The sequence below is a fragment of the Marmota monax genome, unplaced genomic scaffold, assembly GCF_021218885.2.
Source record: "Marmota monax isolate L192 unplaced genomic scaffold, Marmota_monax_Labrador192_F-V1.1 WCK01_AAM20220418_F8-fsc00608, whole genome shotgun sequence".
In the NCBI taxonomy this organism is placed as follows: Eukaryota; Metazoa; Chordata; class Mammalia; order Rodentia; family Sciuridae; genus Marmota; species Marmota monax.
The window spans coordinates 127889-144998 of record NW_026693783.1 but is presented as its reverse complement, the minus strand read 5'-3'; the positions used below and the strand labels follow the sequence as shown (position 1 = coordinate 144998).

General features: G+C 38.9%; 1 pseudogene; it reads right to left on the bottom strand.

Annotated features, from left to right (window-relative positions):
• Positions 1 to 5096: 5096 nt before the first annotated feature.
• Positions 5097 to 17110, bottom strand: part of LOC124105026 (C2 domain-containing protein 2-like) — a 30696-nt pseudogene continuing 18682 nt past the window's right edge.

Below are 17110 nucleotides of genomic sequence, written 5' to 3'. Positions count from 1 at the left end.
CTCCTTGAATCAAATGAAATGGAATCATAACATACCAGAACAGGGAAATCAGTGCTAAAAGGCAAGTTTAAACAATAATGTCTACAGCAAAATAATACAAATAGAACTCAAATCAATACTATCATGATTCATCATATGTCTTACAAAAACAAAACAAACACAATCAAAATTCCATGGAAGGAAAAAAAAATAAAGATCACAGAAGAAATAAATGAATTAAAGACTAAAAGAATGTAAAGCCTCAATAAAACAAAGAGTTGGTTGTTTGAAACAATAATATTGACAAACCCTCAGTTCAACTGAAAAAAGAAAGAGAAGAAATAAATAAATAAAAATAAAATTAGACTTACAGAGTCTTAACAATACTGAAATTCAAAGGATCATTAGGGAAAAATCTGAAGAACTCTATGCCTAAAAAATTAGAAAATCCAGAAGAAATAGAAAAAATTCTGTACACATGACTTATCAAATTCAACAAAGAGGATATAAAATACCTAAATAGATTGATGACAAATAATGAGACTGAAGCAGTAATAAAATTTTCCTCATTAAAAGTAAAAAAATAACACTACTATAACCAAATGAAATCATTGCTAAATTTTATCAATTTTTTAAAGAACTAACACCAATATTGCTCAAACTAATTCATAAAACAGGGAAAGAAAGCTTTCAAACTCATTCTATGAAGCCAGTATTACCCTGCTAACAAAACCCATAAAGGGCACAACAGAAAAAAAGACCAATATCATTGATAAACACAGATATAAAATACTTTCAGATTTAATGTAATAGTACATTAAAAAGATAACATGCCATTATCAAGTTTATTTCATTCCAAGGATGCAAGAATGATTCACAAACAGAAATCAATAAATATAATAAGACATGTAAATAAAATCACACAATTATATCAATAGATGCAAAAAATCCTTTGATAAAATCCAGCATTCTCATTATAATGAAAACCCTAAATAAACTACATATAGTAGGATCATGTCTCAACATAATGAAGGTTATGTATCATACTAAACTAAGAAAAGCTGAAAGTACTTCCTATAAGATCAGGAACAAGACAAAAATGCCTACTCTCAACACCCTTATTAAACAGAGTATTGGAAACTTTAGCCAGAGAAATTGGACAAGAGAAAGTGAATGGTTCACAAACATTAAAATAGGAAATTAAATTATCCTGGTTACTATTAATATGTTTTTGTAACTAGAAAATTGAAGGGGAAATCCATCAAAAGACTTTTTGAACAGACAAACAAATTTAGTAAATTAGAATTCAATATCAGCATGCAAAAATCAATCACTTTTGTTTATACCAATAATGAATTCACTGAGAAAATAATCAGGAAAGTAATCTTATTACAGCAATGAAGAAGGAGGAGGGGAATGAGGAGAGGAAAAGGAAGTAGGAGAGGAAGAAGGAAAAAAAGAAGAAGAAATACCTAGGAATAAACCTAAGAATGTGAAAGGCTTCTACAATGCAAATTACAAAATACTGAAAAAAAAGATACTGAAGAACACATTAGAAGTTGGAAACATCTACTATGTTCATGAATCAGGAGAATCAGTATTGTTACAGTGGCCATACTACCCAATGAAATCTACAATTTACTGCAACCCCCAAGAAAATACAAATGTATGTATACACATGGATTTATAACCAATGTGATCCTGCAATCTGTACACGTGGAAAAATGAGAATTCATACCCTATTTGAATCAAATGTATGATATGTCAAGATCATTGTATTGTCTTGAGCAACTAATAAAAAAGAAAATACAAATGAGAAACTTCATAGAACTAAAAAAAATCTAAAATTCATAAGTAATAAAAAATATCCAGAATATCCAAAGCAATTTTGAGCAAAAAGAGCAATGCTAGAAATACCACAATACCTTATTTCAAATTTTACCTGAGAGCCATATTATAGTAGTGGCATAAAAAGAGGCAGGTAGACCAATGGAACAGAACAGAGAACTCAGAAGTAAATACACACTAAAACTGATTGTCAACAAAGGTACCAAAATATTGAAGAAAGAACAGTCTTCTTCAACAAATTATTCTGGGAAAACTGGACATTTCCATGTAGAAAATTGAAACTAGATCCCTGTCTCTCACCCTGTACAAAAATCTACTCAGGATTAAAGACCTTAACGTAAGACAGGATCCTTTGAAACTGCTAGAGAGAACATAGGGGGAAACAATTCAAGATCATGGCAAAAGCAATGATTTCCATTTTAGGACTCCAACAGCTCAGGAAATAGGAATAATAATGAACAAGCAGGATTATATTGAATTAAAAAACTTCTGCACAGCTAAGAATATAATCAGCAGAGTGGAAGATAACAAAGAGAATGGGAAACAATCTTTGCCATCTTTTCATCTTACAGAGGATGAACATAGGGAAAACTTAAAAACCAAAAGGCAAGTAATATAATAAAAATAGACCAATGGCATGCATAGACACTTCTCAAAAGAAGACAAGTCTCAAACTATTCTATTCAAGACTATTCTCAATTGCAAATTGCCAATAAATATATCTGAAAATGCTTAACATGTTTAGCCATTACATAAAAGCAAATCAAACCTATGAGGAGATTATGTCTTACCAAATTGGGTAAGATGGTTATTACAGTTGGAATAGGTATTATTAAAAAATACTGGTGAGGATGTGGAATAAAGAGACTCTATACAATGTTGGTAAGAATATAAATTAGTACATCTATAGAAAACAGTATAAATGTTTCTCAGAAAATTAAAATAAAACTACCATATGACCAAGCTATACCTCCTCTTGGTATTTATACAAAGGAAATGAAACCAGCAAATAAAAAACACACCTGAATGACCATGTTTATTGTGACACTATTCACAATAGGTAAGATATGGACTCAGCCAAGGTGCCTGTCAACATATGCATGAATAAAAAAAATACAGTTTTATAAATGATGGAGTATTATTCAGTCAAAGAAAAATGAATCCTGTCATTTGCAGGGAAAAAGAACTGGATCCTGTTAAATGAAGTAATTCAAATGCAGTAAGACAAGTATTTCATGTTTTCTCTCATATGTGGAAACTAAAAACCAAAAAAGATATCCAGAAAGAGAGATCATAAGGGACCAGAAAGTAGGTAGCAGGGCGAGGGGAGATTGAGCAAGGGTAGAGAGAAGGTCAGCACATGATACAGGCATGTATGGAAGTGATACAATGAAACCCATTAATTTATAAAATATGTGAATATATATATATATATATATATATATATATATATATATATATATTTAAAGGGGGAGATTAGGACAAAGACACACAAGAGAGAGAAACATGTGAGGACATAGGCAGAAGATAGCATAAAAAAATCCAGAGAGAGAACTTTCAGAAGAAAACATCCTAATGACATCTAGATCTCAGCCTTACAAACTTCAGAACTGAGACAATAAATTTCTATTATTCAAGTGACTCTGTCACTACACTTTGTTATGGTAGCCCAAGCTGACTACTTTACACCACTTTCTGCAGTGGAGAGAAGGTGGACTCTGCCTTCCCCAAAGGCAAGCTCAGCCCTGTGTCCCTGGAAAGTGGGGCCCTCACATGAGCTTGTCAAGATGTCCAGCAGCACCTGGCACCATTCTCATTATTTTAATGCTTTTGATGACATAATATCACTAACAATCTGAAAACTGAATGCCTGAATGGGTACCGGTGTGGGTCAGTTACAGAGTAAAGAAAATGAAGTTGGTATGGAAAACTTAAGGGATGCCAAAAAGTAGTCAAGAAAAATGAATGTACAGTTTTCCAAAGTCCAAATTAATACAAAAACTCTATGATGAACTCCAAAAATGTCAAAAATTTAAATAAGAGCAGGATCCACTTGATGATATTCAAAAGCTTAACCACCAAAATAGCACGGACTGCAGCCAATAAGAATAGAACACCTGTCCATAGGGCTGGAGTTGACCCAGAGGGCTCAGCTGACAGAACAGGGAGGTATAGTTAGTGTCAGAGGAGATGCAGGGACAGGCTGGCAGCAGGGGGCCATTCAGGACTCTTCACCAACCAGTATGGAAGTATTTTGATATTGTAATAATCAACACAGCCACACTGGTTTGAGCCATGGAATACCAGCCTATGAGTACAGGTGGAATCAGTCACTCCAGAGCACTCTGACATAAGTGATGTTTATATATGAATAAATGTCAGGATGCAGTATAGATAAGGCATCCTGGAGGCCAAACCCACATAATATTTGCCTTTACATTCTTACATTAGGGCCCAATGCCTCACCTTCCAGGGTGCTCAATAAATGCTGATTCTCTAACTAAACTAAAGAAAACATCTTTATCTCCATGTAACTTGAATGTGGTTCACGAAACAGTTGAGGAGGGTGTGGCAACAGAGTCAAAAAGAGATCTCCAGAGACCAGTTTCAGAGAACTCGATCCACTTTATTATTGCATAGGCAAGCCTTTTATGCATAGCCTGTTATTGGGCAAATTATCTGAGGTCCATAAAAGTCCAGTGAACTAGCAACACCCCTACAAGCAGTAACCAATGGGCTAATAGGTCAGCAGCAAAAAGCAGAAGATTTCATCTCACTCCAGTGAGAATGGCAGCTATCAAGAATATAAAAAACAATAAGTGTTGGCGAGGACGTGGGGGAAAAGGCACACTCATACATTGCTGGTGGGACTGCAAATTGGTGCAGCCAATCTGGAAAGCAGTTTGGAGATTCCTTGGAAACTTGGAATGGAACCACCATTTGACCCAGCTATTCCACTCCTTGTTTGTACCCAAAGGACTTAAAAATAGCATACTACAGGGACACAGCCATATCAATGTTTATAGCAGCACAATTCAAAATTGCTAAATTGTGGAACCAAACCAGATGTCCTTCAGTAGATAAATGGATAGGGAAACTTTGATATTTATATACAATGGAACATTACTCAGCATTAAAAGAGAATAAATTCATGGCATTTGCTGGTAAATGGATGAAGTTGGTGAATATAGTGCTAAGTGAAGCAAGCCAATGCCCCCAAACCAAAGACTGAATGCTTTCTTTGAGGATGTTGACTCAGATTGGTGATGTTAGTTCTCTTCTTCATGAGACTTGAGTTTTAGCTTTGAAGATTTAGTGGGCTGCCAGATGGCAACTTCAGCGAACTGATGGAAGCCATTCAACACCAGAAGTTCTGTATCTGAAGAACGGCATTCTTACTGTCAGAAGCACCACCTGGCTTGGGTGGAGATATCCTTCTCCTTGACCTTCACCTGGATGGGCATCTTCAGAGGAGACTCAGATCAGCCAAGACATCTCATGTCACAGTAAGGCTTGGTCTTCATGGCAGTGACAGTAGTGACTATGGTCCCATATGGCATCTCTGTCAGTCCATTTCTTTTAGAAGCAGTGTCAGGGAAAGGAGTTTGTGAGGATTTCACTTCACTGATTTCTATGTAAGGAAACTCTGCAGTGACAGATCCCAGTGCCAAGCTGCTGAGGGTGGGCCCACTGATCAGAAAGAAGCTCTGCAGCCTGGAAGGCTGCTGCTTTGACAAGTCCAGAGAGACAGTGGTCATGGCCAGCAGACCTTCTGAGGACTGCCTTCCCTCTGTAATCTGCAGGTGTAACTCCTTGGACTTGGTGTTCAGCTTGAAGGTGAACTCTTCCTCCCAAGTGAGGTGAGTAGAGTTCTTGGCTAGGGTGCTGGTAAACCTCTGGATAGGATCATTCAGCTAGGCAATGCACATAGGGTTATACTACCTAAAGCACCAGGATCATTTGGCAGCAAGGCATGGATGTTCTTCACCAGTGGTTTTAGTTCATGGGCCCTAGGAGGTTTAGGAGGACAGGATTCCTGAGCAGTAGATAAAGTATGCTATAGATTCTGAGCTTCTTTCATGTCTGTGGGCTTGGTGCTCAGAATCACTGACAGAGAGGCAGAACTCACCAGGTGCTTCAAAATATCTTTGAGGGCTTCGGATATTGCATTTGTCTCACCAACCTGGCCTTCCCCTAGTGCTCTGGGCTGGACCTTGATGGTTACTTCTGGCATGTGGATGTAGGACCACCTAATCTGGATGTCTTCTTTCTCTTCTTTCATGTGTAGCTCCAGTTGTAGGTGAACCAGGGAGAGCTGCATGTCATACAGCTGATATCCCAAGCCCAGCACTAAGGGCACTGTGCTGACCAGGAAATGAATGGTCTTGCTCACCATGTGACAGGCCACCATGTGACAGGCCACCACCTTCTGGGCTGACTGAACCACAATGGTGACTTTTCCAACTGCCAGCTCCTATAGCTGAGGCCACTGATCCTTCTGGAAGGAGAGCTGCAGGGGGCCCCTTCTCCTTTTGGCCTCATGGTTCAGCGTGATCACCCAGCCTGCCTGCCGCTGGTCCCTCTAGCTCTTCAGCCTCAGGATCCAAGAAGGCAATGCATAGGACCCTGGGCACTGCTCCTCTTCCAGGTCTGCCCACCGCTGTGGCAGGGGTCAGGCCCTGGTCAGTGTGCCCTGCGTCAGGTACATGCCTATCATGATCAGAGACTCCATGAAGAGCCAAATCAACGTAAACCACTGAACCTCATCATACCACCAGCCCAGCCAGCTATGTTGGCAAATACCCAGCCCCCCTTTCCCCAACCTCCTGGAATAGCCCCCATGCCAGAACACAGAGTCCTCTGGCTACAAGCTCAGGACATCCACTGGTTTGCCTGCCAGGAGCTGCATGGGGTGAATCAGTCCCAAGCCTGGTGAGGTGTGGAGTCTGGAAGCCCTAGGCCAGGCAGTGTGAATAGGAAGCAAATACCTGGCTGGAGCCAGGTGGCCATGGCCTGGCACATCTGGGAAAAGGGAACACAGGAACAGACCCAGCAGCCAGAGGGCCTCATTAGCGTGTCTCTCTTCATTGTTTTATAAATTGAACTTTCTGAACTATCGTTGTTACTAATCATTCATTACAGAGATTCAATGAAAGCATCAGCAAACTAAAAACATTCTTTACAGAGTTGCAAAAAAAAAATCCTCAAAGGGACGAACAAAAGACCCTGAATAGCAAACATAATCCTGACCAAAAAGAGAAATGCTGGAGACTTCACAATACTGAATTTCAAAATATACTCCCAAGTCATAGCAACAAAAATGGCATGGTCCGAGCATCAAAGCAGACTTGTAGACCAGTTAAGTGGAATAGATGGCACAAAAATGAACCACACAACTAGAGCCATCTGATTCTTGACAAAGGTAACAAAACCATGTGCTGGAGAAATGACAGCCCCTTTAACAAACAATGCTGGGAAAACTAAATATCCATATGTAGAAGATTGAAACTAGATCCCTATCTCTCACCTCTGTCAACTCAAAATGGATCAAAAACCTTAACAAAATACCTGAAATTTTGAAAGGACTAGAAGAAAATACAGGGGAAACACTTTAGGACACTGGAACAGGCAAGGACTTCCTGAACAGAACTCAGGTTTTATCTCAGGAGATAATAACAAGAATCAACAAATGAGACTGCATCAGTTTAGAAAGCTTCTGCACAGCCCAGGAAACAATTTCTACAGATAGACTATAGAAAGGGAAAAAAAATCTTTGCCAGTCACACTTGAACAGAGAATGATTATCAAGAATATATACAGAAGTAAAAAAATTTAACACTAGAAAAATCATACAACCCAATCAATAAATGGGCAAATGAACTGAACAGACAATTCTCAAAGAAGTACAATGGACAATAATTATATGAAAAAAATGTTCAACATGTGTAGCCATCAGAGAAATGCAAATCAAAACTACATTGAGATTCCATCTCACCCAGTCAGAATGGCAATCATCAAGAATATAAAAAAATAAAAAATAAACAAATGCTGATGAGGATATGAGGGAAATGAAATATTCACACACTGCTGTGAAATTAGCACAGCCCTATGGAAATCAGGAAGGCGTTTCCTCAGGGTGCAAAATCTAATACTACTTATGATCAGGTGTATAATTCCTTGAAAGAATTAAAGTCAGCATACTATCCTATAGTTTGCTCCTTCTTGTAAATTGCAGCATAATTCCCTATGGAATCAGATCATGTCTGTCCGTAGATAAATGGATAAAGAAAATGTCACACACACACACACACACACACACACACACAAATAGAGTATTATCCAGCCATAAAGAACAATAAAGTCATGTCACTCAAGAAAATACATAAAATGGAGATCATAATATTAAGCAAAATAAGCCAAACACAGAGAGACAAGTGTTATAAAATTTCCCTCATATGAGAAATCTGGGGATGAAAAAAATATGAAAGTAGAAGGGAGACTTAATAGTGAAGACAAAGGAGAGTGGAGGAGCAGGTTAGAGGGTCATGGGCATGGGTATCACTCTTGACCTACTTAAGAATTGGAAGTGCAGTCCCAGCTCCCACACTCTGAGAGCCCCTCCTGCTGAATTCTGCACTCGGGTGTTGCATCCAGACTACAAAGCTTTTTAGCTCCTTAGCACACTGATGGATCTCCTAAGAACACTGGTGCCCTATGGTGTTAGTCAAATTTCCACCATTATAATAAATACCTGACAGAGCCAACCAACAAAGAGAAAAAGTGTACTCTGGTTCACAGTCTTGGAGTCCATGTTTATCACACCTATTTTTAGGCCTCTGTGATGGGATACAGAGTGGGGTGGCAGGCAACTCTTCAGGAATGAGGGTTGGCCAAGCAAAACAACTAGCCTCAAGGCCAAGAAGAAAAATAGAGGAAAAGAATGGGGTCTTAAAATCCCCTCTAAGAGGACACCCCTAATAACCTAAAGACTTCCTACTAGGCCTCAATCTCTTATAGATCACATCAGCTCCCAAGAGCACCACCCTTGGAACCAAGCCTTTACCTCAGGGCCTTTATAGGACATTCCAGATCCCAACTCTAATATATCCACGCTATAATTCTATCTCTATAATATACAATTATAGTACACTACTTTGGGATAATGTTGTTGATGTGTTTATAAAAACCCTTGGCTTAGTGATGTCTGGGAGCCTGAAAAGATGTGAAATTAGTAGATTTATTCTAGATATATGAATATTGTGCAAAACTAGTTTCCTCATTTGTTTTTGGTCTCTTTTATGCTGTCCCATTTTTATATAAGCTTTGGTTCCTATATCTTTATCTGGAAACATCTACTCTAAGATTTAATGAGCACTTCCATTTGTTTTTATTGGAATTATTGTTAGCATTGTAGTTGAAAAAAAAAAAGCCTGCCATTGAAAATTCAGGGAAAGAATGTCTTTCTTTTAAAAGTATTTCAAGAATTAAAATTGTTGTAGTCTCCAACTTCTTTCCTAAGCTAGGTATGGTACATAACATTACATAGTGGATGCTTAAATCAATTTAAAAATATATCTAGAAATTCACATTTAAAAACTCACAGCTCACCCGATAATCCAAAATGTCTGACACATTTTTTTTCTGAATTATTCAGCTTTCTGTTGCTGTGATAAAATACCTGAGAAAAACTTAGAAGAGGAAAGATTTGGGCTAATGACTTGAGAGGTTTTCATCTATAGTCACATGGCTCCATTGGTTCTGGGCCTCTGGGGAGGCAGAACAAGGCCAGAGGGTATGGCAGAATAAAGCTGTTCACTTCATGGCCAGGAGAGAGAGGGGTGAGGGGTGAGAGAGAAGCACCAGGGACAAAATAAACCTTCAAAGGCACACCCCAAGTGACCCAACTCTAAGAAGGCCCAACCTCCTAAATTCTCCACCACCCCCAAACAGTGCCACCAACTGGGGAACAAGCAACCACACATGAGTCTTTGAGGGACATTCCAGATGCAAACTATAACATTCTCCTAAAATAAAATGCTAAAAGTAAGAGGTAGCTCTCATACGAGTCCTTCAAAATTGCATGCCAAGTTCACATCTTAAAATCTGGACCTGATTTAGCAAACTGTATGTCCCAAGGTCCCAAAGTAAATTCCACGCTTTGTAAATATCAAGCAATGCATTAAAATTAAATTGGCGGACTGAGTTTGTAGCTCAGTGTTAGAGCACCTGCCTCACATGTGTAAGGTACTATGTTCGATCCTCAGCATCACATAAAAAATAAAATAAAATAAAGATATTTTAAAAAAGAAAGCATAAACTTAAAAACTTAAATTGACATAATTGTGAAAATTGGTTTAAAATCTTAAACTCTTGGCACTTTTTCTTCTGACTATACTTAGATTATTTTTAAAGAAAGTTATTTGTCTGTTCCTGCTGGCTCCAGGCTTCTCTCTGGGCCTAGGATCCTGGGTTGCACTGCTGTGCTGGTGCTGATGCTCCCCATGGAGCAGGTCTGGCTGCTGAGCACAGAAATGGAAGTTTTGGAAACCTGAATATTGAAAACTAGAATACAGAGATTCCAAGATGGTTGGCCAGACAGAGGCCGCATCCTGTGTCGCTCTGTGACCCAGATCTCACCTAGTTGGAATACTGAATCTCAGAGAGCTTAAGAGGACCCCTATACAGCTGATTTCTGCAGAAATCACCAGCACTGTGACCCCCACACAGGGCTCAGAGCCTCAGCATTCAAGTAGGACTCCAGACCTCTGGTTCCCTAAACCCAAAGCCTGCAGTTCTAGCCCACGCACGGCTCTCAAGTGCCTTAGCAGAATCACCTATTAACACCTCTGCAGAACTCCAGACTGCACTCTGCTTCCACGCAGGTCACTCAGCTACTACCTACCAACACAACTTCATTGCCCAACTCCCCCAACCTCACCAGACACCCCAGCGCTGGAAGCAGACCAATTCCATCTTGGATGAACTTTCTCACCTTATTTGATGGGGGCAGCTCTTAGATCGAATCTCCACCTGGCCAGGTACCAGGTATCGAACTCCTGTCCCCCTCCTCTCAGCGGCAATAACTTGGCACAGTAACCACCCAACACAAAAAAGTTCCCAGTTGGGCAGGTGTGCACTGCAATCAGGGCGCCACCCAACTGGTGTGAGCCTGGGTGTGAGAGGTCCCCCAGGAGGGAACTGCTAAGTGAGGGGATGGGACTAAAGTTTGGAGCCTAATAGAGAGACTCAGAGCTGGGAAATCCAGGCAAGAGAGGGAGACAATACCGGGCACAAAAGTCAGATGAGCGGTCCCAAAAAGAGACCCATGAAGTGTGGTCTCCCAGCTTTGACTGATAGGTGGCACTCCCATCTTGCAGACACCCTACTCCAGGACCAGTCTTCCCACCATGGTTACCTACAACATCCTGAGGGCAGAGACACCAACTTAAAGCAGACAATGCCACCTATTGTATGAGAAGAGAAACAGAAAAGATATGGATCTCTAAAACTAGCAACAACCCTGGTTTCTTCTTTTGAGAATTTTTTTCTTTTCTTTCTTTCTTTTTTTTTCTCTTTCTCTTCTACCCCTCTATCCTCTGGCCCTCACATCCCCAACCAAGAACTTTGCATGAAATAGGATTTTGAAGACTAAGTCAAATGAATAATATAATATAGAAGTGTTGTATATGCTCTTTTTTTTAAAGAGAGAGAGAAAATTTTAAAATATTTATTATTTTAGTTTTTGGTGGACACAACATCTTTGTTTGTATGCGGTGCTGAGGATCAAACCTGGGCCGCATGCATGCCAGGCGGGCGCACTACCGCTTGAGCCACATCCCCAGCCCGTGTATATGCTCTTTTTTCCCTCTTCTTTCTTCTTTCATTTTTCTTTCCCCCTCCAAATTTTGCTATTTTAACATCCTGTATTTTCTTAATACAAATATGTGTTTGTTTTATATTCCCTACTGTCTTCCCATGTATTTGTCTACCCTAAATTATTTTCTATCTATTCTCTTGCCACCAACCCTCTTCATTAGGTTTCTCTTTCACATTTCCTAAGATATATTAACTCTATATCCTCACATGCTTCCTCCTCATCATATCATCCTGCACCCCACCCCCAGGTTCATTGTTCACCGTCAGAAACTGTAAACCTTTTTACAAAACTACTGATTATATTTTAGATAATAATTGAATCCAACATTTCTGGATGTTGAGACTAAACTGTAAACATCTTAATAACAACAAATGGTTCATAGGTGGAATATTGTTGATATTGGGATCTGTTAACATTGTCTTTCCTCACAAAGGAGGGATCTTGGAACACTACAAGAGCACTACAAATCTATAGGGTAAAAACAATAACACCCCAGACCCACAGAGTTGGAAAGGAAGACACAAAAGAACAACATGAAAAGACAAGGGAAAAAAGTACCACAAACAAATCAAGACATCACATCATTGAAATCATTGGCAGCCACAGCAGAAAAAAATGACAGAGAAAGAGTTCAGGATATACATAAATAAAATGTTCTGTGAACTCAAGGAAGATATAAGAGAGCAAATACAAGCAGTGAAAGATCACTTCAAAAATGAGCTTCATAAACAAACCCAGAAAGCAAAATATGACCTCAACAGGGATATAGAGGTTCTACAATACAACCAAACAGAAATCTTTGAAATGAAAGAAACAATAAATCAAATTAAAAGCTCAAATGAAACCATCACCAATGAAGTACACCACTTGGAGGACATGAGACAATGAAGATAAAATGTATAATCTTGAAAAGAACATAGACCACCCAGCAATAAGGGTAAGAAACCATGAGCAGAACATTCAAGAAATATGAGATAGCATAAAAAGACCAAATTTAAGAGTTGTTGGCATAGAGGTAGCATAGAGGTCCAAACCTAAGGAATGAACAATCTATTCAATGAAAAAATATCAGAAAATTTTCCAGACATGAAGAATGAATTGAAAATCCAAATTCAAGAAGCCTAGAGGATGCCAAATGTACAAAATCACAAAAGATCCATACCATGTCAAATCATAATAAAAATGCCCAACATACAGAATAAGGAGAGAATTTTAAAACCCATGAGAGAAAGGAATCGGGTTGCATATAGAGGAAAAACAATTAGGATAAGAGCAGATTTTTCAACACAGAGCCTGAAAGCTAGAAGATCCTGGAACAACATATACCAAGCTCTGAAAGATAATGGGTGCCAACTAAGGATCTTGTATCCAACAAATTTAAGCTTCAGATTTGAAGATGAAATAAATACTTTTCATGATAAACAAAAGTTTAAAGAATTTATAGCTGGGCTGGGGATGTGGCTCAAGCGGTAGCGCGCTTGCCTGGCACGCATGCGGCCCGGGTTTGATCCTCAGCACCACATACAAACAAAGATGTTGTGTCCACCGAAAACTAAGAAATAAATATTCTCTCTATCTCTCTCTCTCTCTCTCCTCTCTCTCTCTCTTTTTTAAAAAAGAAGTTATAGCTAGAAACCTGGCACAATAAAACATCCTTTGCAAAATATTCCATGAAGAAGAAATGAAAAACAACAATGAAAATCAGCAGAAGAGGTAGTACCCTAAAGCAAAAACTAATCAAAGAAAAAATTCAAGTCAAGTAAAACAACAAAAATAAACAAATATAAATGAAGATATAAACCATGTCTCAATAATATCCCTGAATGTTAACAGCTAAAACTCATCAAGCAAAAGACATATGCTAGCAGACTGGATTTATAAAAAAAAAAAAAAAAAACCAACAATATGCTGCCTCCAAGAGACTCATCTGATAGGAAAAGACATACACAGACTGAAGGTGAAAGTTTGGGAAAAATCATACCACTCATGTGGACTGTGCAAGCAAGCAGGGATTTCTATCTTCATATTAAATAAAGTAGATTCCAAGCCAAGGTTAATCAAAAGGGATAAAGATGGACATTACATACTGCTCAAGGGAACCATACACCAACAAGACATAACAATCATAAATATATATGTCCCAAACAATGGTGTGACTATGTTCATCAAACAAATTCTTCTCAAGTTCAAGAGTCAAATTGACCACAACACAGTAATCTTGGGTGAATTTAACACACCTCTCTCATCACTGGATATATCTTCCAAACAAAAGCTGAATAAAGAAACTATAGAGGCTGACGTCACCATCCCTGTTTGCGACTGATCGCAGCTCATTCAGCTATAGAACAGGTAATTTCAGGCTGCCATTCGCCTGCGTCTCACAGATAAATTACTCAGGCTCAGTGCTAAAGAACCCACGGAAACTGCTTCTTGGAGCCTGCTCCTATCAGAACATACACCGAGCCGGAGCGGCCGAATTCCGGCTCCCGGAACTGCTCTGGCCCAGGGCTAAAGAACCTGCGGAAACTGCTTCTCCGTCCGGGTCCTGCTGAATACCGTGGAGGTAAATACCAACCGAGCCTTCATAGGCAGTGGCAACAGGATTGAGACGGGGCTTGTGAGGGCCGGTCAGGACTCACCCATTGCTTTGGTCACCTGGCAAAGGGAACGAAATGCTGCCATTTGCATGGGATACCAACATGGCAGAGATCTGATGTCATCAGAAAGTGGCGGAGGAGATAACTTCATCGATACCAGCGGCGACAGAAACAGTTGGTCTCCTGGTAAAGAAAGTGAGTCACATACACCCGAGTCTCTCTCACTTTGTCATCAAGCCAGAGGGCCAGAGCAGAGCCGCCGCCCGTGCCCGGAACAGGCCCAGCGAACCGCCGGCGAGGTAGTCACGTCACCCCAATTGGAGTAGGGGCAGAGCAGAGCCGCCACCCGCACCCTCAAGGTAGGCAGACCTGTGACCAACCTTCTTTTATCAACGATAAAAGAAGGAAGGAAAAATCATGCATCACTTGGAGAATGAACAATAGGTTACTGAATGATCAATGGGTTATAGAAGACATCAAGGAGGAAATTAAAAAATTCTTAGAGATAAATGAAAACACAGACGCAACATATCAGAATCTATGGGACACATTGAAAGCAGTTCTAAGAGGAAAATTCATTGCTTGGAGTTCATTCCTCAAAAAAAGAAAAAACCAACAAATAAATGATCTCATACTTCATCTCAAAATCCTAGAAAAAGAAGAGCAAAACAACAGCAAAAGAAGTAGAAGGCAAGAAATAATTAAAATCAGAGCTGAAATTAATGAAATCGAAACAAAGGAAACAATTGAAAAAATTGACAAAACTAAAAGTTGGTTCTTTGAAAAAATAAATAAAATCGACAGACCCTTAGCCATCCTAATGAAGAGAAGAAGAGAGAGAACTCAAATTACTAGCATACAGGATGAAAACGGCAATATCACAACAGACACTTCAGAAATACAGAAGATAATCAGAAATTATTTTGAAACCTTATACTCCAATAAAATAGAAGATAGTGAAGGCATTGATAAATTTCTTAAGTCATATGATCTGCCCAGATTGAGTCAGGAGGATATAGACAACCTAAACAGACCAATATCAATTGAGGAAATACAAGAAACCATCAAAAGACTACCAACTAAGAAAAGCCCAGGACCGGATGGGTATACAGCAGAGTTTTACAAAACCTTTAAAGAGGAACTAATACCAATACTTTTCAAGCTATTTCAGGAAATAGAAAAAGAGGGAGAACTTCCAAATTCATTCTACGAGGCCAACATCATCCTGATTCCTAAACCAGACAAAGACACTTCAAAGAAAGAAAACTACAGACCAATATCTCTAATGAACCTAGATGCAAAAATCCTCAATAAAATTCTGGCGAATCGGATACAAAAACATATCAAAAAAATTGTGCACCATGATCAAGTAGGATTCATCCCTGGGATGCAAGGCTGGTTCAATATACGGAAATCAATAAATGTTATTCACCACATCAATAGACTTAAAGATAAGAACCATATGATCATCTCGATAGATGCGGAAAAAGCATTCGACAAAGTACAGCATCCCTTTATGTTCAAAACTCTAGAAAAACTAGGGATAACAGGAACATACCTCAATATTGTAAAAGCAATCTATGCTAAGCCTCAGGCTAGCATCATTCTGAATGGAGAAAAATTGAAGGCATTCCCTCTAAAATCTGGAACAAGACAGGGATGCCCTCTCTCACCACTTCTGTTCAACATAGTTCTCGAAACACTGGCCAGAGCAATTAGACAGACGAAAGAAATTAAAGGCATCAAAATAGGAAAAGAAGAACTTAAATTATCACTATTTGCAGATGACATGATTCTATACCTAGCAGACCCAAAAGGGTCTACAAAGAAACTATTAGAGCTAATAAATGAATTCAGCAAAGTGGCAGGATATAAAATCAACACGCATAAATCAAAGGCATTCCTGTATATCAGCGACAAATCCTCTGAAAAGGAAATGAGGACAACCACTCCATTCACAATATCCTCAAAAAAAAATAAAATACTTGGGAATCAACCTAACAAAAGAGGTGAAAGACTTATACAATGAAAACTACAGAACCCTAAAGAGAGAAATAGAAGAAGATCTTAGAAGATGGAAAAATATACCCTGTTATGGATAGGCAGAACTAACATCATCAAAATGGCGATATTACCAAAAGTTCTCTATAGGTTTAATGCAATGCCAATCAAAATCCCAACGGCATTTCTTGTAGAAATAGATAAAGCAATTACGAAATTCATATGGAAAAATAAAAGACCCAGAATAGCAAAAACAACTCTAAGCAGGAAGTGTGAATCAGGCGGTATAGCGATACCAGACCTCAAACTATACTACAGAGCAATAGTAACAAAAACAGCATGGTACTGGTACCAAAATAGGCGGGTGGACCAATGTACAGAATAGAGGACACAGAAACCAATCCACAAAACTACAACTATCTTATATTTGATAAAGGGGCTAAAAGCATGAAATGGAGCAAGGATAGCATCTTCAACAAATGGTGCTGGGAAAACTGGAAATCCATATGCAACAAAATGAAACTGAATCCCTTTCTCTCGCCATGCACAAAAGTTAACTCAAAATGGATCAAGGAGCTTGATATCAAATCAGAGACACGCCGTCTGATAGAAGAAAAAGTTGGCTACGATCTACATACTGTGGGGTCGGGCTCCAAATTCCTCAATAGGACACCCATAGCACAAGAGTTAATAACTAGAATCAACAAATGGGACTTACTCAAACTAAAAAGTTTGTTCTCAGCAAAAGAAACAATAAGAGAGGTAAATAGGGAGCCTACATCCTGGGAACAAATCTTTACTCCTCACA